The 23785-nt window shown below is 38.1% G+C and overlaps 1 long non-coding RNA gene across 3 annotated transcripts in view; it reads left to right on the top strand.

Annotated features, from left to right (window-relative positions):
• The window catches only part of LOC118009428, a 572526-nt gene that overhangs the window by 290255 nt on the left and 258486 nt on the right, over positions 1–23785 (top strand). For 2 of the 3 annotated variants that reach the window (XR_004678925.1, XR_004678927.1), the window contains one exon: positions 9274–9466. This is a non-coding gene — a long non-coding RNA (uncharacterized LOC118009428). Of the gene's footprint in view, positions 1–9273; positions 9979–23785 lie in introns of those variants that run through there. The other variant, XR_004678926.1, reaches the window with a different exon arrangement.

Here is a 23785-nt window from a genome sequence, read left to right as displayed (position 1 = left end):
TGTTTAAGAGCTATAAGAATTATACCCAATTTTAGGGGCACCTGGGTGGCTCAGTTGGTTAAGCATCTACCTTCAGCTCAGGTCATGATCTCAGGGTCCTGGGATCAAGTCTCATGCTGGGATCTCTGCTCAGCAGGGCACCTGCTTCTTCCTCTCTCTCTCTGCCTGCTGCTGCTCCCCCTGCTTTCTCTCTCTCTCTGTCAAATAAATAAATCTCAGGAAACAAACTGAGGGTTTCAGAAGGGAGGGGGTGGAGGGATAGGGTAACAGGGTGATGGGTATTAAGGAGGGCACGTACTATGATGAGCACTGGGTGCTATATGCAACTAATGATTCATTGAACACTACATCAAAAACTGATAAACTATACAGTGGCTAACTTAAATAATAAAAAAAGAATTATACCCAATTTTATGTTTTTGCATGTTGAGTATAATAATACTACTAATTCACATCAACATTTTAGTCCACTAGAATATTTTTTATTTGAAAGGGGCCCAGAATTTTTAAATTTGAGAAACACTGTTGTGAACAAAGATGGTAAAATTCAAGGAATCTAAGAACATGGAATTAAGAAGATTTTAACATTGTTTTTCCAGTTGACCAGAAACTGACCACTATTAACTCTGCAAAAACAATTTCGGTTAATTATAGAAGCTATCTTAAGATGGAGAAGGTCATCCATTTATTCTGGATCAGCCTTTAGTAAGTTCACATTGAGCACTTACTAGGCATCTGAACTTGTGCTAGGAATACAGAGATAAATAAAATATGGTTCCTGCATTCAAATAGGATCTTCAACTATAGGGAAATAGGTATATATAATTAAGTGAATAAGATAATACTGCAGTTGGGGTTTGAACAATACTGCAATGAGAACACAGCCAGTTATTCTTCTTTAGTGGAAATGTGGTATGTTGCAAAAATGGATACAAATTTATCTCCTCCCTGTGTCCATGTCCTTGTAATTCATGCAGAACTACAGTTTATTTTTCTACCCCTTCAATTTGGGTGGCTCTGTGACTTGAATCAGTAGAGACAGTTTATCAATTCTGAGCTTAGGCGACAGGAGCCATTTGCACTTCCACTTTCATTTTTGGAATCTTGCTGTCACCATGGGAACAAGCCTGGGATAGCATTTTGGAACATGAGAGACCATATGGAACAGAGGCAAGCTCTCCCAGCTAAGGATCCACTAGACTAGCCTGCCAAGAGCTAAGCACAGACATACAAGGTAACACCTAACCTGGACATCCAAGGGAGTGGTTTCTATAGAAAGAAAAGAGTAGGAAGACAGGGAGTTTCAGACAGAGGAGGAAGCATAAACAAAGATATGGGAGTCTTGTGTTCATGGTGTTCTGGGAATAATCAACACTGTAGTGGGAGTCATGAAGAGTTCAAAAAATACAAAAGGCTGAGGACAAGATGGTGAAGGTATGGGAAGAGAAGCCTTTATAAGAGGTAGTAATAATAAAACATTGTCAAAAAATATCAGAAAAGTATACGAGAGAGGTTTGTGAAAGGGTAACTTTGCAGGGGTATGCTCAACAGTGATCAATGAGGTCAGGTAAGGTGAGAACAGGAAAACATTGATTTGATTTGGCAGTGTGAGAAAGACATTGGTGAATTCTGAAGAGTGGTTTTTTTTTTTTTTTTTTTTTTTTTTTTTGTGGAACTGCTAAGCCCTCTCTTGTCAGCAGGAAAATTGTCTTACAGAAAACAAAAAATAGTTAAAACAGCTCTAGCTTATTATCACATCAGCAAGCTCAGATAAGCATCTCCAGTGTGTGTGAATCCTTGGGTTTACATGCAGGGTAATCTCACACTCTATCCCAGCTAAATGCAGTTTGTGTTTTCTTTCCTGCTGATTATGCAGGTGTACATTTTTTCCTTCTTCATAATGAGAATGTATTGGCTGTGAACTTTGGAAGACGGAGTTTGTTTCTTATTTCTTGATACTCCTATTAAGTATCTCTCAACAACTTCAAATACCTGAGATCATTGCAATCTCTGGGCTATACCATTGGAGCTTTTGGAACACATCTATGGGAATAACTTTCAGTATGTGGAATTAGAATTTCTAATTCTAATTACAATTTTCTGCAGAATTAGGATAATAGAAAAAATTTTAAAATAAGACTGGGGAAAAATATTTGAGAACAGGACAGTATAGATATGGAAATCTGTCTTCTACATTGTATTATTTCTAAAAAAACAAAAAATTGATCCTGTTGTTTCCCCCAACCACTGACTCCTTATAGCTATAAAATGAAGTCCAGCATCTCCTCCTTTCTCTCTTGATGCATTCAATTCCATCCCCAACATTTACCATTTCAGTTGTTTCTGGGCCCCCAAGTGCTAGGAGAAGATGACCTTCCTGTTCCTACCATTGGCATCTTTGTGGCAAGCCATACCTTAGCACCTCATTTTACTGGCTTCTGGAATTTTGACCAAGGGCAGATCACAAACTATTTGGCACCCAGGACTGCACAAAGACTTGTCTGAGCCTGGATGTTTTTGGACATACATTACACCAACTCCCCATCACTCTTCCTGTCATTGAAATACTAAAAGCACTGGTATGAATTATATGTGGGCACGTGTGTCAGACCCCACCTCCTTGGGGGCAGTATTGAAAAAACCTGAACACCTTCCCCAAACTCTAAAGCATCATTATCTCATTTTAGCTCCTGACCATCAAACTCTTCTCTTTAGCCCTACTTGCTCACTGGCTCCTGGGGTGGCATACCTTGTTCCATGGAGGGAAGGAGTTCAACCTACTTTGTCCATGTATGTCCTCCCAGGCAAAAAATAAATACAAATAAAAAAAATATCTCTGGGACATCCTCTTTCACTCCTCACTATTTTCCCCTTACAACTTCCTTTTTAAATTTTTACTATTTTTACTCTTCTCTGCCTATATCTTCCTCAGACTTGCCCTCAGATTTGATACCTCCCCTTTTGGAATGTGTCTTGCTATTTCAACAGATCTTTTTTGCACACATACCCCATTTCTCCTCTGCTGGGAAATATGACTGAATAAGTCATGGCCCATTCTCAGGAAACTCCCAAAGCACTAAGTTTTTAAATTTACCAGAGCAGAGACCACCAGACTAGAACTTCTCAGTGTTAGGTAACGTGCCTTGACAGCCCCAAAGTCTGGCACTGTGCTTGCCAGCTAGTAGAAGCTTCAAATCTTTATTTATTAACCATTTCTTAAACTCTGTGTGCCTGTGAAATGGCTTTAATAATATATCAGCCTGATGGTGTGGTTTGAGGGAATTACATTAATATATATAAGGTCCTGGCTGGACTTCCAGGGAGGATGGCAGGGTAGGAAGATCCTTGTTCCATGGATACAACTGGATGTCACCCACATCAGTGTAAATAACCTAGAGACTGGCCGAACAGACTCTTCATAGCTAAATGGAGAGAAGATGGTCACATTGAAGAAGGTAGGAACAGCAGAGACACAGTTGGGAGCTAAACAGACAGAAAGACTTCAGGAGGGAGAGATGCCACAGACATGGAGATGGGGAGAGAAACACTCTCACACCAAGCATCCCAGGCATGGGGAACCCACACGTGAAGACGAATCTCTCTAACATTTGGCTTTGAAAACCAGAGGGCCCTAATTTCATGAGTACTTAAAACCAGTGGGGCTTAACATCTGGAACTTTAAAAATTGGTGGATTGGCTTTGGGAGATCTGGAGGGCAATAGGAGATGGAGTTCAAGCCCTTAAGGAGCCAGCACAACAAACAGCCCCTCGGAGATACAGCATAGAAGCAGCAGTTTGAAAAATGCCAGTGGTGTACAAGAAGGAGATTTATTTACTAATCTGGAAAAGCAGGGTTCTTTAGGAGACTTCTCCAGGAACAAAGGAGCTAGAGGGTGCCATTCCCTACCCCACCCCTAGCCTAGGCACATAGACACCTACACGAATGAGCATGGTGCCAACCTTCTCCACCCAGACTGCTAACAATGTGTCCTACCTCCTGCATTCTCCTGCAAACTTGATCTGTCCAGCCAGGCCTTGGATCCAGGTCTTGTCCCACAGCAGACTCCTCCCTGCATTCTTCTGCAGATCTGCCCCTCCAGCACTATGGCAACAGTTTTCTAAAGTGGATTCAGGTCCCCTCCCAAAAGAGACCTGTGTAAACCTTGCTACCATTGTGTGCACCACCCCTGTATTCTCCTGTAGAACTACCATCTCCTATATGCCCTTGTTAGAGCCTATCTAAAGCAGAGCCACAAACCTGGCAGTGTGCAAACAGCCTTGACAGGGATAGCATCACTCCAAAGTGACTCCCGCCCTGGGGAGAGGGGAACATAACCACATACAACAGTCCAACTGCAGCCCCAGCAGTGGAGTGGGGCAGATATCTAGTCTGACTGCAGGCCCCACCAAGAAAGCTTCTCAGGAAACAACACAGGGAAAACATCCTTTAGGTCAGTGCTACTACATGTCTGGCAAGTCTCCGGTCTGACTCAACTCAAGTCCCAGGTGGCCTCACTCTGGCCCACTAATACCATAGGGACCAAACCCTGCCCATTACAGGCAAAGGGAGCCATTGCAGATGACTGGACTGAAGTCAAAAGTGGCTCAGCCAGAATAGTAGGGCACATAAAACACACATAGCAGACCCTCCTTAAGCAGCAGGTTCTGGTGAAGAGCAGACATTGCAATATAGGGCATTATAGGATCTCTTCTTCATAAGGCCACTACTTTTAAGAGCAGGAGCTATAGCTGACTTTCCTAACACATAAAGACAGACACAGAGAGACAAAATGAGACAGAAAATATGTTCCAAATGAAAGAATAGGACAAAATAACAGCAAGAGAGCTAAATGGATATAAGTAATAAGCCTGATAGAGAATTTAAAGTAATAATCATAAAGATAATCACTGGATTTGAATGGAGGACCTCAAGAGACCCTAAATGAAGAGTTAGAAAACATAAATAGGAACCAAGCAGAGATTAAAAACTCAATAACTGAAATTAAAAATACACTAAATGGAATAAATAGTAGACTAGAGGAAGCAGAAGAATGGATTAGCAACCTGGAGAACAGAGTAATAGAAAACAAGCTGAAGAGGAGAGAGGAAAAAACAGTGAAAATACTTAGAAAACGTAGTGATATCATCAAGTATAATAACATTCATATTATAGGGATTCCAGAAGAAGAGAGAAAACAGGGAGCAGAAAATTTATTTGAACAAATAAAAGCTGAAAATTTCTTGACTCTGGAGAAGGAAATAGAAATTAAAATCCAGAGCCAGGAGGCAGAGAGATCCCACAATAAAATCAACCCAAGGAGGCCCATACCAAGACACACAGTAATTAAAATGGAAAAAGTAGTGATAGAGAATTTTAAAGGCAGCAACAAAAAAGAAAACAGTTACATAGAAGGGAAGCCCCATACGGCTATCAGCTGATTTTTCAGCAGAAACTTAGTATGTCAGAAGAGAGTGGCATGATATATTCAAAGCACTGAAAGGGAAAAATCTGCAGCCAAGAATACTCTATCCAACAAGGCTATCATTCTGACTGGAAGGAGAGAGAAAGAGTTTCCCAGACAAATAAGTTAAAGGAATTCATAACCACTAAACCTGCTCTACATGAAATGTTAAAGGGGAGTTTTTGAGTACAAAGGAAAGATCATAAGTAGGAGTATAGAAAGTAGGAAGCAGAAAGCAGTTAAAATTCAGTATATTTATAAAAATCAGTCCAAGGATTCACAAAATAAAAGGATGTAAATTATGACACCACATACCTAAAATGTGTGTATGGGGAGAGGAGTAAAAAACGGGTTCAAGCTTAAGTGACCATCAACTTAATAGACTGCTATATGCATAAGATGTTACAATATAAACTTAATAGCCACAAATCAGAAACCAGTACTAGATATTGAAAAAATAGAGAGTAAAGAATCTGAATATATTACCAAATAAAGCCAGCAAACCATGAAAGATGAGGACAACAGAAAAAAGGAACAGAAAACTACAAAACCAACCATAAAACAAGTAACAAACTGACAGGAAGTACATACCTATCAATAATTACTTTGATTGTAAATGGACTAAACACTCCAATTAAAAAACATAGGGTGACGGATAAAAAAGCAAGACCCATCTATATGCTGCCTACAAGAGACTTATTTCAGACCTAGATACATGCAGATTGAAAGTGAAGCATTTATAATGCAAATGGAGGTGAAAAAGGAAGTGAAGGTAGCAATACTTCTATCAGGCAAAATAGACTTTAAAATAGACCATAACAAGAGACAAAGAAGGACACTACATAAGCATAAAGGGAACAAACCAACAAGACGGTATAACAATTACAAATATTTATGCACCCAACAGGGGAGCATCCAAATACATAAAGCACCCAATAACAAACATAAGAGATGTAATTGATAGTAATATAATAATAGTAGTGGACATCAACACCCACTTACATCAATGGACAGGAAATAGTGGCTTTGAATGACATATTGCACCAGATGGATCTCACAGATATATTCAGGATATTCCATCCCCAAATAGCACAATATACATTCTTTTCAAGTGTATATGGAACAGTCTCCAGAAGAGATCACAGAATAGGCTACAAAAAAGTGTCAACAAACTAAAAAAGTTGGAAGTCATACCATGCATCATTTCCAACCACAAGGCTATGAAATCAGAAATCGACCATAAGAAAAAATGTGGAGAGAACACAAATACATGGAGGTTAACTAACATGCTACTAAACAATGAATGGGTCAACCATGAAACCAAAGAGCAAATAAAAAAAATACATGAAGACAAATAAAAATGAAAACACAATTATCCCAAATCTTTGGGATGCCACAAAGGCTGTTCTAAGATGGAATTTTATAGCAATATAGGCCTACCTCCAGAAGCAAGAAAAATCTCAAGCAACCTAACCTTATACCTAAAGGAGCTAGAAAAAGAAGAACAAACAAAACCTAAAACCAGTAGAAGGAAGGAAAAAATGAAGATTAGAGCAGAAATCAATGAAATAGAGACTAAAAAACAAGAGAGCAGATCAATGAAACCAGGAGCTGATTGTTTGGAAAGATGAACAACTAGCCAGACTCATAAAAAAAGAGGTCTCAAACAAAGAATGAAAGAGGAGAAATAACAATTGAAACCACAGAAATACAAAAGATTATAAGAGATTATTATAAAAGCTATATGCAAACAAATTGGACAACTTAGAAGAAATGGATAAATTCCTATAAACATTTAGCCTCCCCAAACCGAATCAGGAAGAAATAGAAAATTTGCATAGACTGATGACCAGCAATGAAATTGAATCACTAACCAAAAAATGCCCAAAAAACAAAAGGGCCAACCAGACAATTTCTTTGAAGATGTAATATGTTGCAGAAGTTGAGGTCATTCTGAAGTGACGTTGAAAATTTTCAAAAATTTGAAGATGCTCAAAAATTGAGAACTGACTTTCATCAAAGAAAAATGCTTTAATACAGTTATACTGCAACTATTTTTTCATCAAAGCAAAAAGTAAAGTAATACATTGAGGATGAGTGTTTCCATTTTAGATTTGTATATGTATTTCTAGAGGAATAACTGATAGGAAAAAAAATCCACTTAATGATTTTTCTCTACTTTGCTATTAATATTGCTAATCATGGTAAATAAAATCTAGAGAACTCTCACGTAACCAGAAAATATAGTAATGGTAGCATTAAAAATATAGCAGTCAGGTTTTTGTTATCTTTATTTCCTCAAACCAAACAATTACAATGTTAAAACTGTGTTATTTTGGAAGCTTGTCTTGTTCAGAATCTTAGGCACATTTCAGTAGGGTTGCCCTTTGTACACACAGAAAATGTGTAAATAGCTACATCACAGAAGGAATTACATAGCCAGAATCTTTGTTGCTAATAGAAGTTAGAAAAACTTTGAGAACATTCTTAGCTTCACCAGTCTTGGTAATGCCATACCTTAAAAATGCAAAAATATGGAATATTTTGGCTGAAGTATGACTCTTGATACTTTTAAATATTCAGTTTGTCACAATCACTGACTAATGTTTAAGTGCCTATTACATGCTCCTATTAATGTTCCCACTGACTGCTTCTGAAAAGGAATTCTATATTCTTTATAAAAGTTGGATCTTTAATAAATCATTCAAGTATGAAATAAAATGCCATGATTCTACAGATCCCAGACTTGCATTTAATTTACAGTTTATAGACTTTTCTATGATTTTTCATTATGCAGGTTTTTAGAGGTTTAAATAAATAATGAAGTTATTAGTATTGCATATAATTACACTCATAAGTCTTTTAAAGAATCTATAGTAGAGCTGCATCATATGTAATTCAACAATACCTTCTCAGCCAAGGGGATGATAAAAGATTGAAGAAGTAGGAATAACAGTTTAGGAGGACAAAAGATGTATTCCCTTGGTTGACTTAAGTTCTTTAAAGTGCCAGTGATTTTAAAATACTGCTTCTGCTTTTGGCTGCAAGGACCCCTAGGTTGTGAAAAACATTGTTGAAATTCTTTTTTAAACTCCCCCCACTATCAGGTGTCTTCCAACTTCTTCTCTGGGGAACCAAAGGATTTTCAAGGGATAATTTTGAGCATATGCAATCTTCTCTTTGTTCTAACAGCTAATACCTGGATAACATGTGCATCCACTGTATGGGGGACCATAAGAATAAAAAGAACTCATGTGAAGATCAGGGTGTTCTATCCTCCTTTAACATTTCCTTAGAAAATAACCAAGTCTCTGAATTATAGACATCCTAGCAAACTGTAACAAAAGGTTTATACTCGGCAGCCAAGCAAGCACTTTGTGTAGCAGATTAATTCCTCTCTCCTGCTACTACTTTTAAGCAGGTGATAGTTTTTGCTTTGATTACATAAGCTATTACAATTTTAATGTTCACCAAAATAGTGTTAATTTGTCAAAAGTTAAGATAGACAAGTTGCAGAATATTTGAAGAATATATGCTTAAAGTATTAAAGTTCTTATTTTTAATTGCTGATCTGGAATATCCAAAACCATTAGTGATAATCAGTTGAAGATTCATATAAAAATATCATACATCCCATGAACAATGTACATATAGTTTTACTTCCTATTTGATTCAGATTTAATTTATTGACTACCTACTATGTGGCTAGCACTTTTACAACATTTGGAAAATACTCAGAAAAGAAATGAAATATGTTGTATTGCGAATTTGACAGTGTTTTTTCTTTCTATTATTTCTTTGGCAAAATTAGGCTTACAAGTGATGCAGAGACTGAAGACCAGTGAGAGAGTGGGCAGTGGGCATTCTACCATCATCTCTGTCATTGCTGTACCAGAAAACTCTTGGATATGTATGAAGAGCTCTCTTTACAAAGCATATGGATTGATAGACCTGCAAAAGGAAACCTCTAGTCATAAAGATAAGCTGCTGGCTGAGAGATGGAGGTAAGTGTGGCAGATGGAGAATGATGAAATTAATGTGGAAACTTGGGGCTTTTAGAGGAGGTCTAGAAATTATGAGGGAGGGCTGTATTAATTGTCTATACAGAAGCAGGAAAACAAAAAGAAGCCCCTACTGGATCTCTGTATTGGGCTATAAAAAAGGAAAGAGAAAATCAGGAAAAGGAGCCCCCCAATGTAGGGTGTAAGAGGGCTGTTTCACATTGACTGGAGACTGTGGTTAGAAGTGTGCTTTACTAGGGCTCTGGTTACAATTAAGAATGAAGTTAAGTGTTACTAAAATCCTAAAACTCCTGATGGACAAGCAAAGTAAACAATCCACTTAAGGAGGAATATAAATCATGCACAACATATAAAAAATGTTTAACTTTGTAGAAGCCATTTATGCTTTTAATTAAAATTTTGATTTTTGCTTCCAGGTACAAGGTAGGATTGTATGTTGGGCATGGGCATATAATGTGCTTTGGGCAATGAAATATGAGTGAAATGATGTACATCACTTGCAGAAAAAAGCAGAATAGTAGGAAATGAAGCAAAGAGGTAGTGAGTGGTCACATAACATAGGACTATGGGCCATTGTAAGGCCTTAGCTTTTATTTCTTCTGAAAGAAATGGGAAGCTATTGGAAAGTTTGGGCTAAGGAGTGGCATGATGTAATACATGTGTAACAGCATCACATGTGTTGAGAAGAAATTATAGGGAGCAAGGAAAAATGTAGAGAGGCTGCTGTACTAATTCCAGTAAAAGATGATGGTGGGCTGGACTGAGGTGGTGAGAAATGGCTGGACTCATTGATACTGGAAAATGGACCTACCCCGCAGTTAAATGTTAATGTTTGGGGGCTTGGAACCATCATAGTAAGTGTTTTTTTATTTTTATTGAACTCCTAAGTTCTGCACATTATGCTAGAAAGTGGGGACACAAGGAAATTATCAGAGGGAGAAAAGCTCAGTAGGTGAACTTAATTTCTATTTTGTGATGACACAGTTTCAAAGTAATTATTTTTTTCAGAATAAAATTCATCCAGTACTATGACTACAAAGATTACTGACTCAGAAAAGAAAAATAATTACAATGTGAAATAAGAATATAATTTTTAAGCAAGACATTAGGGTTTCAGTTACTTAGGTGATTATTTGAGTTTCTGTTTATTGTTTTTAAATAATTTTTTGAGTATAGTTGAAACACAATGTTACATTAGTTTCAGATGTACAATGTTGTGTTTTGACAAGTTTATGCTGTGCTCACCGCAGGTATACTTGTGTTTGTCACCTACAACTGTATTACAATATCATTGACTATATTCTTTATGCTGTGCCTTTTATTCCTGTGACTTATTCATTCCATAACTGGAAGCCTGTATCTCCCTCTCCCCTTCACCCATTTTTCACACCTCCCCATCCCCCTCCTCTCTGGCAACCATCAAGTGGTTCTCTGTATCTATAGGTCTGATTCTGCTTTTGTTTATTCCTTTTTTTGGATTCCACATGAATGAAATCATACGGTATTTGTCTTGCTCAGCCTGGTTTATTTCACTTTGCATAATACCCTCTAGGTTCATACATGTTGCAAATGGCAAGTACTCATCCTTTTTTATGGCTGTTATATTCCAGTGTGTGTGTGCATGTGTATACCACATCTTTCTTATCCATTTGTCTATTGACGGACACCCAGGTTACTGCCATATCTTAGCTATTGTAAATAATGCTTTTATATCTTAATTATTGTAAATAATGCTTCCATAAACATAGGAGTGCACATATATTTTCAAATTAGTGTTTTTGTTTTCTTTGGGTAAATACCCAGTAGTGGAACTATTGCATCATATGATATTTCTTTTTTTTTTTTTTAGAATTTTTATTTTATTTTATTTTATTATTTTATTTTATTTTATTATTTTATTATGTTAGTCACCATACAATATATTAGTTTTTGACGTGGTGATCCACGATCCATTGTTTTTGTATAACACCCAGTGCTCCATGCAGTACGTGCCCTCCTTAATACCCATCACTGGGCTAACCAATCCCCCTCCCCACTCCCCTCTAAAACCCTAGTTTATTTCTCAGAGTCCATAGTCTCTCATGGTTCATCTCTCCCTCTGATTTCCCTCCCTTCATTTTTCCCTTCCTTCTCCTAATGTCCTTCATGCTATTCCTTATGTTCCACAAATAAGTGAAACCATATGATAATTGACTTTCTCTGCTTGACTTATTTCACTTAGCATTATCTCCTCCAGTCCCATCCATGTTGATGTAAAAATTGGGTATTCATTCTTTCTGATGGCTGAGTAATATTCCATTTATATATGGACCACATCTTTATCCATTCATCTGTTGAAGGGCACCTCAGCTCTTTCCACAGTTTGGCTATTGTGGACATTGCTGCTATGAACACTGGGGTGCATATGGCCCTTCTTTTCACTACATCTGTGTCTTTGGGGTAAATACCCAGGAGTGCAATTGCTGGGTCATAGGGTAGCTCTATTTTTAATTTTCTGAGGCACGTCCACACTGTTTTCCAAAGTGGCTGTACCAACTTGCATTCCCACCAACAGTGCAAGAGGGTTCCCCTTTCTCCACAACCTCTCCAACATTTGTTGTTTTTTTCCCTGTCCATTTCTGTCATTCTAACTGGTGTAAGGTGGTATCTCAATGTGGTTTTAATTTGAATTTCCCTGATCGCTAATGATGATGAACATTTTTTCGTGTGTCTGTTAGCCATTTGTATGTCTTCTTCTGAGAAGTGTCTTTTTATGTCTTCTGCCCATTTTTTGACTTGATTATTTGTTTTTTTGGGTGTTGAGTTTGAAAAGTTCTTTATAAATCTTGGATACCAGCCCTTTATCTGTAGTGTCATTTGCAAAAATCTTCTCCCATTCTGTGGGTTGCCTCTTTGTTTTGTTGACTGTTAACTTTGCTCTGCAGAAGCTTTTTATCTTGAAGTCCCAAAAGTTCATTTTTGCTTTTGTTTCCCTTGCCTTTGGAGATGTGTCTTGAAAGAAGTTGCTGTGACTGATGTCAAAGAAGTTACTGCCTATGTTCTCTTCTAGGATTTTGATGGATTCCTGTCTCACATGGAGGTCTTTCATCCATTTTGAGTTTATCTTTGTGTATGGTGTTAGAGAATGGTCGAGTTTCATTCTTCTGCATCTGTCCAATTTTTTTTTTCTGTCCAATTTTCCCAGCACCATTTATTGAAGAGACTTTTTTCCATTGCATATTTTTTCCTGCTTTGTCGAAGATTAGTTGACCATAGAGTTGAGGGTCCATATCTGGGCTCTCTATTCTGTTCCATTGGTCTATATGTCTGTTTTTGTGCCAGTACCATGCTGTCTTGGTGATCACAGCTTTGTAATATAGTTTGAAATCGGGCAACGTGATGCCCCCAGCTTTGTTTTACTTTTTCAACATTTCCTTGGTGATTCAGGGTCTTTTCTGATTCCATACAAATTTTAGGATTGTTTATTCCAGCACTTTGAAAAATTTCACTGGAATTTTGATTAGGATGGCACTGAAGGTATAGATTGCTCTGGGTAGCATAGACATTTTAACAATGTTTATTCTTCCAATCCATGAGCATGGAATATTTTTCCATCTTTTTGTGTCTTCTTTGATTTCTTTCATGAGTGTTCTGTAGTTCCTAGAGTATAGATGCCTTACCTCTTTGGTTAGGTTTATTCCGAGGCATCTTATGGGTTTTGGTGCTATTGTAAATGGAATCAATTCTCTAATTTCTCTTTCTACAGTTACATTGTTAGTGTATAAGGAGGCAACTGATTTCTGTGCATTGATTTTGTATCCTGCCACGTTACTGAATTGCTGTATGAGTTCTAGTAATTTGGGGGTGGAGTCTTTTGGGTTTTCCACAGAAAGTATCATGTCATCTGTGAAAAGAGAGAGTTTGACTTCTTTGCCAATTTGAATACCTTTTATTTCTTTTTGTTGTCTGATTGCTGTTGCTAGGACATCTAGTACTATGTTGAACAATAGTGGTGAGAGTGGGCATCCTTGATGTGTTCCTGATCTTAAGGGAAAGGCTCTTAGCTTTTCCCCATTGAGGATGATATTTGCTGTGGGTTTTTCATAGATGGATTTTGAGGAATGTTCCCTCTCTCCCTATACTCTGGAGAGTTTTAATCAGGAAAGGATGCTATATTTTGTCAAATGCCTTTTCTGCATCAATTGAGAGGACAATATGGTTCTTCTCCCTCCTCTTATTAATGTGTTCTATCACAGTGATTGATTTGCGAATGTTGAACCACCCTTGCATCCTGGGGATAAATCCCACTTGGTCATGGTGGATGATCCTTTTAATGTATTGTTGGATCCTATTAGCTAGGATTTTGGAATCCATATTCATCAGGGATATCGGTCTGAAATTCTCCTTTTTGATGGGGTCTTTGCTTGGTTTGGGGATTAAGGTAATGCTGGCCTCATAGAATGAGTTTGGAAGTTTTCCTTCTGTTTCTCTTTTTTGAAACAGCTTCAGTAGAATAGATATTATTTCTTCTTTGAATGTTTGGTAGAATTCCTCAGGGAATCCATCAGGCCCTGGACTCTTGTGTTTTGGGAGGTTTTTGATCACTGCTTCAATCTTGTTACTGGTTATTGGCCTATTCAGGTTGTCAATTTCTTCCTGTTTCAGTCTTAGCAGCTTATAGGTTTCCAGGAAGGCCTCCATTTCATCCAGATTGCTCAGTTTATTGGCATATAGTTGTTGATAATAATTTCTAATAATTGTTTCTATTTCCTTGGTGTCAGTCGTGATCTCTCCCCTTTCATTCATAATTTTATTAATTTCAGTCCTTTCTCTTTTGGGTAAGTCTGGCCAGTGATTTATCAATCTTATTAATTCTTTCAAAGAACCAACTTCTAGTTTTGTTGATCTGATCTACCGTGTTTCTGGTTTCTAATTCATTGATTTCTGCTCTAATTTTAATTATTTCTCTTCTAATCCGGGCCTTAGGCATTGTTTGTTGCTTTTTCTCTAGTTCTTTAAGGTGTAGAGTTAGTTGGTGAATTTGGGATTTTTCTGTTTTTTTGAGTGAGGCTTGGATGGCTATGTATTTCCCCCTTAGGACCACCTTTGCAGTATCCCATAGGTTTTGGACTGATGTGTTTTCATTCTCATTGATTATCATGAATTAAGTTCTTCTTTGATTTCCTGGTTGACCCAAACATTCTTGAGCAGAGTGGTCTTTAGCTTCCAAGTGTTTGAATTTCTGCCAAACTTTTTCTTGTGATTGAGTTCCAGTTTTAGAGCATTGTGGTCTGAGAATATGCAGGGAATAATCTCAATCTTTTGGTATCGGTTGAGACCTGATTTGTGACCCAGTATGTGGTCTATTCTGGAGAAAGTTCCATGTGCGCTCGAGAAGAATGAGTATTCTGTTGTTTTAGGGTGGAATGTTCTGTATATATCCATGAGGTCCATCTGGTCCAGTGTATCAGGTCCAGTGTATCATTCAAAGCTCTTGTTTCCTTGTTGATTTTCTGCTTAGATGATCTGTCCATTGCTGAGAGTGGAGTATTGAGGTCTCCTACAATTAATGTATTGTTATCAATAGGACTCTTTATTTTGGTTAACAGTTGGCTTATGTAGATGGCTGCTCCCATGTTGGGGGCATAGATATTTACAATTGTTAGATCTTCTTGTTGGATAGACCCTTTAAGAATGATAGAGTGTCCTTCTGTGTCTCTAACTACAGTCTTTAGCTTAAAATATAATCTGTCTGATATAAGAGTTGGTACCCCAGCTTTCTTTTGAGGTCCACTGGCATGGAAGATGGAACTCCATCCCTTCACTTTCAGTCTGGATGTATCTTTAGGTTCAAAATGAGTCTCTTGTAGACAGCCTATGGATGGGTCCTGTCTTTTTATCCAATCTGCAACCCTGTGCCATTTTATGGGAGCATTTAGGCCATTCAAAATTGAGAGTGATTTTTGAAAGATATGAATTAATTGTCATCATGTTGCCTGTGAAGATGTTGTTTTTCTAGATCGTCCCTGTAGATTTCTGTTGTATATCACTCTTGGGGTCTTTCTCCTTTTATAGAACCCCCCCTTAATATTTCTTGCAGGGCCGGCTTAGTGGTCACATATTCTTTCAGTTTCTGCTGGTCTTGGAAGCTCTGCATCTCTCCATCCATTCTAAATGACATCCTCGCCGGATAAAGTATTCTTGGCTGCATGTTTTTCTCATTTAGTATCCTGAGTATGTCTTGCCAGGCCTTTCTGGCTTTCCAGATCTCGGTGGATAGGTGTGACGTTATTCTGATGTTCCTCCCTCTGTATGTAAGGAATCTCTTCCCCCTAACTGCCCTTAAGATGGTGTCCTTGGTTCTAAGATTTGCAAGTTTTACTACTACATGCCTGGGTGTAGGCCTGTTTTCCTTGATCTTGGGAGGGGTCCTCTCTGCCTCTAGGATGGGAATGTTTGTTTCATTCCCCAGATTAGGGAAGTTCTCAGCTATGATTTGCTCAAATACATCTTCTAGTCCCCCCTCTCTCTCCAGTCCCTCTGGGATTCCAATGATTCTGACATTGGAACCTTTCATGGTGTCCCTTATTTCTCTGATTCTATTTTCATGGATTCTGAGTTGTTTTTCCCTGGCCTCCTCTTTTCCCTTTTTATCTATTATATTGTCTTCCAGGTCATTTATTCGTTCTTCTGCCTCACTTACCCTAGCTGTTAGATTATCTAGATTGGATTGGATCTCAATGATAGCATTTTTAAGTTCTGCCAGTTCAGCTTTCATTTCTGCCCTTAGAGACTCTATGTTGCCATTAATCAGTTTCTCCATTCTAGCTATTGTCCTCACAATTGCTAGCCTGAATTCCATCTCTGACATCTTGGTTATATCTGCATCTGTTTGTAAATCTGCAGCATAAGTCATAATCTCTGAGTCTTTTCTATTTTGGGGGTTCTTCTCCTAGTCATTCTGTTGATGGGTGGTTGAGGGAATGTATAGAGTCTAAATTATTGGCTAGAACCCAAGCAAGATTCACCTGTTTTCTAGGGACCTTAGGGTAGCTGGCCTCTTGTTTTCCCAGCCTGTCTTCTGGGGGAGGGGCCTGCCGCGCTGTTACTCAGGCAACCCTGTTTGGGAGGAGTTGCCCTGCCACCCTGTGGTGGGGGATGGGCTCAGTGGGAATCAGTTTTGGGGGCTTTTGTTCCCTGGTGGCTTTCCCTGGTGGCTTTCCGTGTCTCTTCTGCAAGTCAGAGCAGAAGAGACTGTTTCCAACCCTCTGCTTCAGAGCAGAGAGACTGCAGTCTGTTCTTCAGTGAGCTCTCCAGGCCACACTGTCTCCGTTTCTGTCCATGCTGCTATAAACTCGGTGTCCTGGGTTGTGCACCCCTCCACAGCGCTCCCAGTCCTGCCTCCAGGTCGGGGCACGTCTCTGCCCTTTGTGATTCTAAAACCACCAGCCGCTCCCATTTTGCATGTGGGAACCTGCTGCTCTGGGTTTCCGCCCTGGGGGCTGCCCTAAAGTCCTTTCCCTGCCACTACCGGTCTTCGAGTCTGTGCCCCATCCCCAGCAAGAGAGGCTGTCGCTCACCGGTGGTGTAGGATCCCCATGGACAGGCTCCCTCCCACTGCCATTTATCCTCTGATATCTGCCCATGGAATCAGGGCTCCCTGCTTTGTACCTCAAAACCAACTGCCTGCGATATTCTGTTTGTAGAGATACAGATCTTTTTACATCTCAGGCTGATTTTGTAGGTGCTCAGAGTGGTCTGGTAGATATCCAGCTCAATTCTGGGGACCAGTTGAAATAGGGTCCCCTACTCCTCTGCCATCTTTCCTTTGTCCCGCATCATATGGTATTTCTAACTTATTGAGGAACCTCCATAAGGTTTTCTACCAAGGCTATATACCACTTCAAATTCCCACCAACAGTGAATGAGGGTTCCCTGTTCTCCACATTCTTAAGAATACTTATTTTTTTCTTTCTTTTTTTTTTTTTTTAATTTTAGCCATTCTAATAGGTGTGAGATGATACCTCACTGTGGTTTTGATTTGAATTTCTCTGATTATTAGTGATTTTAAGCATCTTTTCTTGTGTCTGTTGGCCATCTGTATGTCGTCTTTGGAAAAATGTATGGGTTCTTTTGCAGGATCGTTCTCTGCCCTTTTTTTTTAATCGGATTGGATTTTTGGTGTTGAATTATGTGAAGTTCTTTATATATTTTGGGTATTAATCCCTTATCAAATATATGCAAGTATTGTTCTCATTGGTGAAGGCTGCCTTTTTATTTTGTTGATTTTTTTGTTTGCTGTGCAAAAGTTTTTTTATTTTGATGTAGTCCCAATTGTTTATTTTTGCTCTTGTTTCCCTGACCTTAAGAGACATATCTAGAAAAATGTTGTTCTAGCCAATATAAAAAAATTAATGCCTGTGCTGTCTTCTAGGATTTGTATGGTTTCCAGTCTCACATTTAGGTGTTTAATCCATTCTGAGTTATTTTATACATGGCATTAGAAAGTAGTACAGTTTCATTCTTTTACAATGTAGTGATGCAGTGTTCCCAGCATAATTTTTTGATGAGACTACCTTTTTTCTTTTTAAGATTTTATTTATTTATTTGAGAGAGAGAGAGAAAAAACAAGAGAGAGAGAAAGAACGAATGGGGGGGGCGGCGGTGTAGAGGGAGGAGAAGAATTCCGCTGAGCAGGGAGCCTGATGAGGGACTTGATCTTAGGACTCTGACGCTTAACCAACTGAGCCACCCAGGGCCCAAGACTATCTTTTCCCATGTTATAATCTTGCTTCACTTGTTGTAGATTAACCATATGAACATGGGTTTATTTCTGGGCTCTCTATTTTGTTCTATTATCTATGTGTCTATTTTTGTGCCCATGCCATACTCTTTTGGTTACTACAGCTTTGTAGTATATCTTGAAATGTGGAGGTCTGAGGCCTCCAGCTTTGTCCTTGGGATTGCTTTGTCTATTTTGGGTCTTTTGTAGTTCCATACAAGTTTTAGAATTATTTGTTCTAGTTATGTGAAAAATGTTGTGGGTATTTTAATAAGCATTACATTAAATCTGTAGATGACTTTGGGTAGTATGGACATTTTAACAATATTGATTCTTTCAATCCATGAGCATGGACTTTCTTTCTATTTGTTTATCTTCTTTTATCAAAATTTTATAGGTTTTGGAACACAGGTCTTTTATCTCCTTGGTTAAGTTTATTTTTAGGTATTTTTATTCTTTTTGGTTTAATTGTAAATATAACTGTTTTCTTAATTTATCTGTCTACTACTTCATTAATAGTGTATGGAAACACTACTGGTGTCCATATATTAATTTTATATTCTGCAAATTTATTGAATTTATTTATTACTTCTAGTAGTTTATTGATGGAGTCTTTAGGATTTCCTATTTATAGTGTCATGTCATCTGCAAATAGCTGCAGGTTAACTTCTTCTTTACCAACACAGATTGCTTTTCTTTCTTTTTCTTATCTGGTGCTGTGGCTAGGACTTGTAGTACTATCTTACATAGTGGTGAGAGTGGACATCTTTATCTTGTTCCTGATCTTAGAAGAAAAACACTCAGTTTTTTACCACTGAGTAAGATGTTAGCTGTGGGTTTTTTCACATATGGCCTTTATTATGTTAAGGTATGTTTCCTTTATATCTGCTTTGTTGATAGTTTTTTCATCAACAGATGTTGGATTTTGTTAACTGCTTTTTCTGCATCTATTGAGATGATCACATGATTTTCATCCTTCATTTTGGTGCTGTGTTGTATCACTTTGGTATGCAAATATTTTTTTTTTAAAGATTTTATTTATTTATTTGAGAGAGAGAGAATGAGAGAGAGAGCACATGAGAGGGGGGAGGGTCAGAGGGAGAAGCAGACTCCCTGCCGAGCAGGGAGCCCGATGTGGGACTTGATCCAGGGACTCCAGGATCATGACCTGAGCCGAAGGCAGTCGCTTAACCAACTGAGCCACCCAGGCGCCCGGTATGCAAATATTGAACCATCTTTGTATCTCTGGGATAAATCCCACTTGATCGTGGTAAATATCCTTTTAATGTATTGTTGAATGCAGTTTGGTAATATTGTGTTGAGGATTTTTTCATCTATCTTATTAGGGATATTGGCCCATAATTTTCTTTTTATGTGGTATCTTTGTTGGTTTTTGTATCAGGGTAGTGCTGACCTTGTAGAATGTATTTGGAAGCTCTTCTATTTTTGTGGATTACTTTGAGGAGAATAGGCATTAGCTCTTTAAATGTTTGGCAGAATTAACCTATGAAGCCATCTTGTCCTGGATTTTTGTTTGTTGGAAGGTTTTCTTTTTAAATTTTTTTTTTTATTATGTACTGATTCAATTATATTGGTATACTTGATCTGTTCAGATTTTCTATTTTTTTTCCTGATTCAGTTTTAGAAGACTGTGTATTTCTAGGAATTGATCCATTTCATCTAGGTTGTCCCATTTTTTGGATCCTAATTACTGTATTTCTGTGGGGTCAGTTGTTACTTCTCCTCTCTCATTTCTGATTTATTTATTTAGATCCTTTTTCTTTTTTTCTTGATGAGCCTGGCTAAGAGTTTATCACTTTTGTTTATCTTTTCAAAGAACCAACTCTTGGTTTGATTGTTGTTTTCTACTTTTTTGTCTCTGTCATTTATTTCTGCTCTAAGCTTTATTATTTCCTTCCTTCTACTCATCTTGGGGTCTTGAGATTTGCTTGCTCTTCTTTTTCTAATTAGGTGTAAGATTAGATTGTTTATCTAAGCTTTTTCTTGTGTCTTGAGGTAGGCCTATATTACTGTATATTACCCTCTAAGAGCTGCTTTTGCCTCATCACAAAGATTCTGGACCATTGTATTTTCATTTTGTTCATCTCAGTGTATTTTTAAATTCCTTCTTTGATTTCTCTATTGACCTAATGGTAGCTTAGTATTATGTTATTTAGTCACCAAGTGTTTGTGCTCTTTCTGTTTTTCTTGTGTTTGATTTCAAGTTTTATATCACTGTGCTCAGAATAAATGCAAGGTATAATTTAAATCTTCAAAAATTTACTTAGGCTTGTTTTTTGACCTACCATGTGATTTATTCTGGAGAGTGTTCCATGTGCACTTGAAAAGAATGTGTAATCTGTTGTTTTCAGATGGAATGTTCTACATACATCTGTTATGGCCATTTGGTCCAATGTGTCATTCAAAGACACTGTTTCCTTGTTGATTTTCTACCAGGATGATCCATCTACTGATGTAAGTAGGGTGTTAATGTCCCCTACTATTATTGTATTACCATCAGTTTCTCTCCTTATGTCTGTTAATATTTGCTTTATGTATTTAGGTGCTCCAGTGTTGGGTGGATTTACAATTTTTTATGATCTTTTTGGACTGATTTCTTTATCATTAGGCAATGCCCTTCTTTACTCTTTCAGTTTGTTTTAGTTTATTTTGTCTGATGTAAGTACTTCTATCCCAGCTTTTGTTTCCACTTGCATTTGCATTGTAAATGTCTTTCTTTTTAAAATATTTTATTTAAAATTATTTATCATATAGTATATTATTAGTTTCAGAGGTAGAGTTTAGTGATTCATCAGTTGCATATAACACCCAGTGCTCACTACATCAAGTGCCCTCCTTAATGCCCATCACCTAATTACCCCATCCCCCACCCACCTCCCCTCCAGCAACCCTCAGTTTGTTTCCTGTAGTTAAGAGTCTCCTATGGTTTGTGTCCCTCTTTGATTTCGTCTTATTTTCTTTTTCCTTTCCTTCCCCTATGTTCATTTGTTTTGTTTCTTATAGTCCACGTATGAGTGAAATCATATTATCTTTGTCATTCTCTGATTGACTTATTTCACTTAGCATAATACCCTCTAGTTCCATCCATGTCATTGCAAATGGCAAGATTTCATTCTTTTTGATGGCTGAGTAATATTCCACTGTGTATTTATACCACCTCTTCTTTATCCATTCATCTGTTGATGGACATCTGGGTTCTTTCCATATTTCAGCTATTGTGGACACTATATTTGTATCCTCTGGATAAATATCTAGTTGTGCAATTGTTGGGTCATATGGTAGCTCTATTTTTAACTTTTTGAGGAACCTCCATACTGCTTTCCAGAGTGGCTGTGCCAGTTTGATTTCCTACAAGTGTAAGAGGGTTCCCCTTTCTTTGCATGCTCACCAACAACTTTGTTTCCTGAGTTGTTAATTTTAGCCATTCTGACTGGCTAAAATCACAATCTCATTGTGATTTTGAATTTGTATTTCTCTGATGCTGAGTGATGCAGAGTGTGTCTGTTGGCCATTTGTATGTCTTCTTTGGAGTAATGTCTTTTCATGTCTTCTTCCCGTTCCTTAACTGGATTATTTGTTTTTGGCGTATTGAGTTTGATAAATTCTTTATGGATTTTGGATACTAGCCCTTTATCTGATAAGACATTTGAAAATACCTTATTCCCCTCTGTAGGTTTTTGTTTGTTTGTTTTGGTGACTCTTTACTGTGCAAAAGCTTTTGATCTTGATGAACCAATAGCTCACTTTAAAAAAAAAATTTTTTTTTACAGAGAAAGTGAGCATGAGCAGGGGGTAGAGGGAAGGCAGAGGGAGAAGGAGAAGCAGGCTCCCCACTGAGCAGAGAGCCCAACACAGGCCTCGATTCCAGGACCCTGGGATCATGACCTGAGCCAAAGACAGATGTTTAATGGACTTAGCCACCAAGGTGCCCACCAATAGCTCATTTTTGCTTTTGTTTCCCTTGCCTTTGGAGATGTGTCTAGCAAGAAGTTGCTGTGGACCAGGTCAAAGAAGTTGCTGCTTTTGTTCTATAGGATTTTGATGGATTCCTGTCTCACATTCAGGTCTTTCATCCATTTTGAGTTTCCTTTTGTGTATGGTGTAAGAAAGTGGTTGTTTCATTCTTTTCCATGTGGTGTCCAATTTTCCCAACACCATTTGTTGAAGACACTGTCTTTTCCAATGGATATTCTTTCCTGCTTTGCTGAAAATTAGTTAACCATGGAGTTGGGGGTCCATTTCTGGGTTCTCGGTTCTGTTCCATTAACCTATGTGTCTGTTTTGTGCCAGTACCATACTGCCTTGATGATTACAGCTTTGTGGTTTTTTTTTTTTTTAGATTTTATTTATTTTACAGAGAGAGACACAGTGAGAGAGAGGGAATACAAGCAGGGGGAGTGGGAGAGGGAGAAGCAGGTTTCCCACAGAGCAGGGAGTCTGATGTGGGGCTTGATCCCAGGACCCTGGGATCATGACCTGAGCTGAAGGGAGACGCTTAACGACTGAGCCACCCAGGAACCCCATTGATGAGGACAACTTTTTAATAGAGCTTGAAATCGGGAATCCGGATGCCACCAGCTTTGGTTTTCTTTTTCAACATCCCTTTGACTATTCAGGGTCTTTTCTGGTTCCATACAAATTTTAGGATTGTTTGTTCCATCTCTGTGAAAAATGCTGATGGTATTTTGATAGGGATTGCACGAAATGTGTAGATTGCTTTGGGTAGCATAGACATTTTAACAATATTTGTTCTTCCAATCCATGAGCATGAAATGTTTTTCCATTTCTTTGTGTCTTCCTCAATTTCTTTCATAAGTGTCCTATAGTATTCAGAGTACAGATCCTTTACCTCTTTGGTTAGGTTTATTCCTAGGTACCTTACGGGTTTTGGTGCAATTGTAAATGGGATCAATTCCTTGATTTCTCTTTCTTCTGCTTCATTGTTAGTGTACAGAAATGCAACTGATTTCTGTGCATCGATTTTATATCTTGCCACATTGCTGAATTTCTGTATGAGTTCTAGCAATTTTGGGGTGGATATTTTGGGTTTTCAACATAGAGTATCATGTCATCTGTGAAGAGTGAAAGTTTGACTTCTTCTTTGCCAATTTGGATGCCCTTTATTTCTTTTTGTTGTCTGATTGCTGAGGCTAGGACTTCCAGTACTGTGTTGACCAACAGTGGTGAGAATGGACATCCTGGTCATGTTCCTGACTTGGAGAAAAGCTCTCTTTTTCCCCATTTAGGCTGATATTCCCTGTGGATCTTTCACATGTGGCTTTTATGATGTTGAGGTATATTCCCCCTAACCTTATGTGGTGGAGGGTTTTTATCAAGGAAGGATGCTCTATTTTGTCAAGTGCTTTTTCTGTATCTATTGAGAGAATTATATGGTTTTTATCCTTTCTTTTATTAATGTGGGGTATCACCCTGATTGATTTGTGGATGTTGGTCTACCCTTGCAGCCCAGGAATAAACTCTACTTGTTCATGGTTAATAATCCTTTTAATGTACTGTTG

Source organism: Mirounga leonina, unplaced genomic scaffold (genome assembly GCF_011800145.1).
Source record: "Mirounga leonina isolate KUSES-001 unplaced genomic scaffold, KU_Mleo_1.0 Mir_127, whole genome shotgun sequence".
NCBI classification, from domain to species: Eukaryota; Metazoa; Chordata; class Mammalia; order Carnivora; family Phocidae; genus Mirounga; species Mirounga leonina.
Note: the sequence above shows the minus strand (reverse complement) of the source record. Positions and strands in the feature narration are given on the sequence as shown.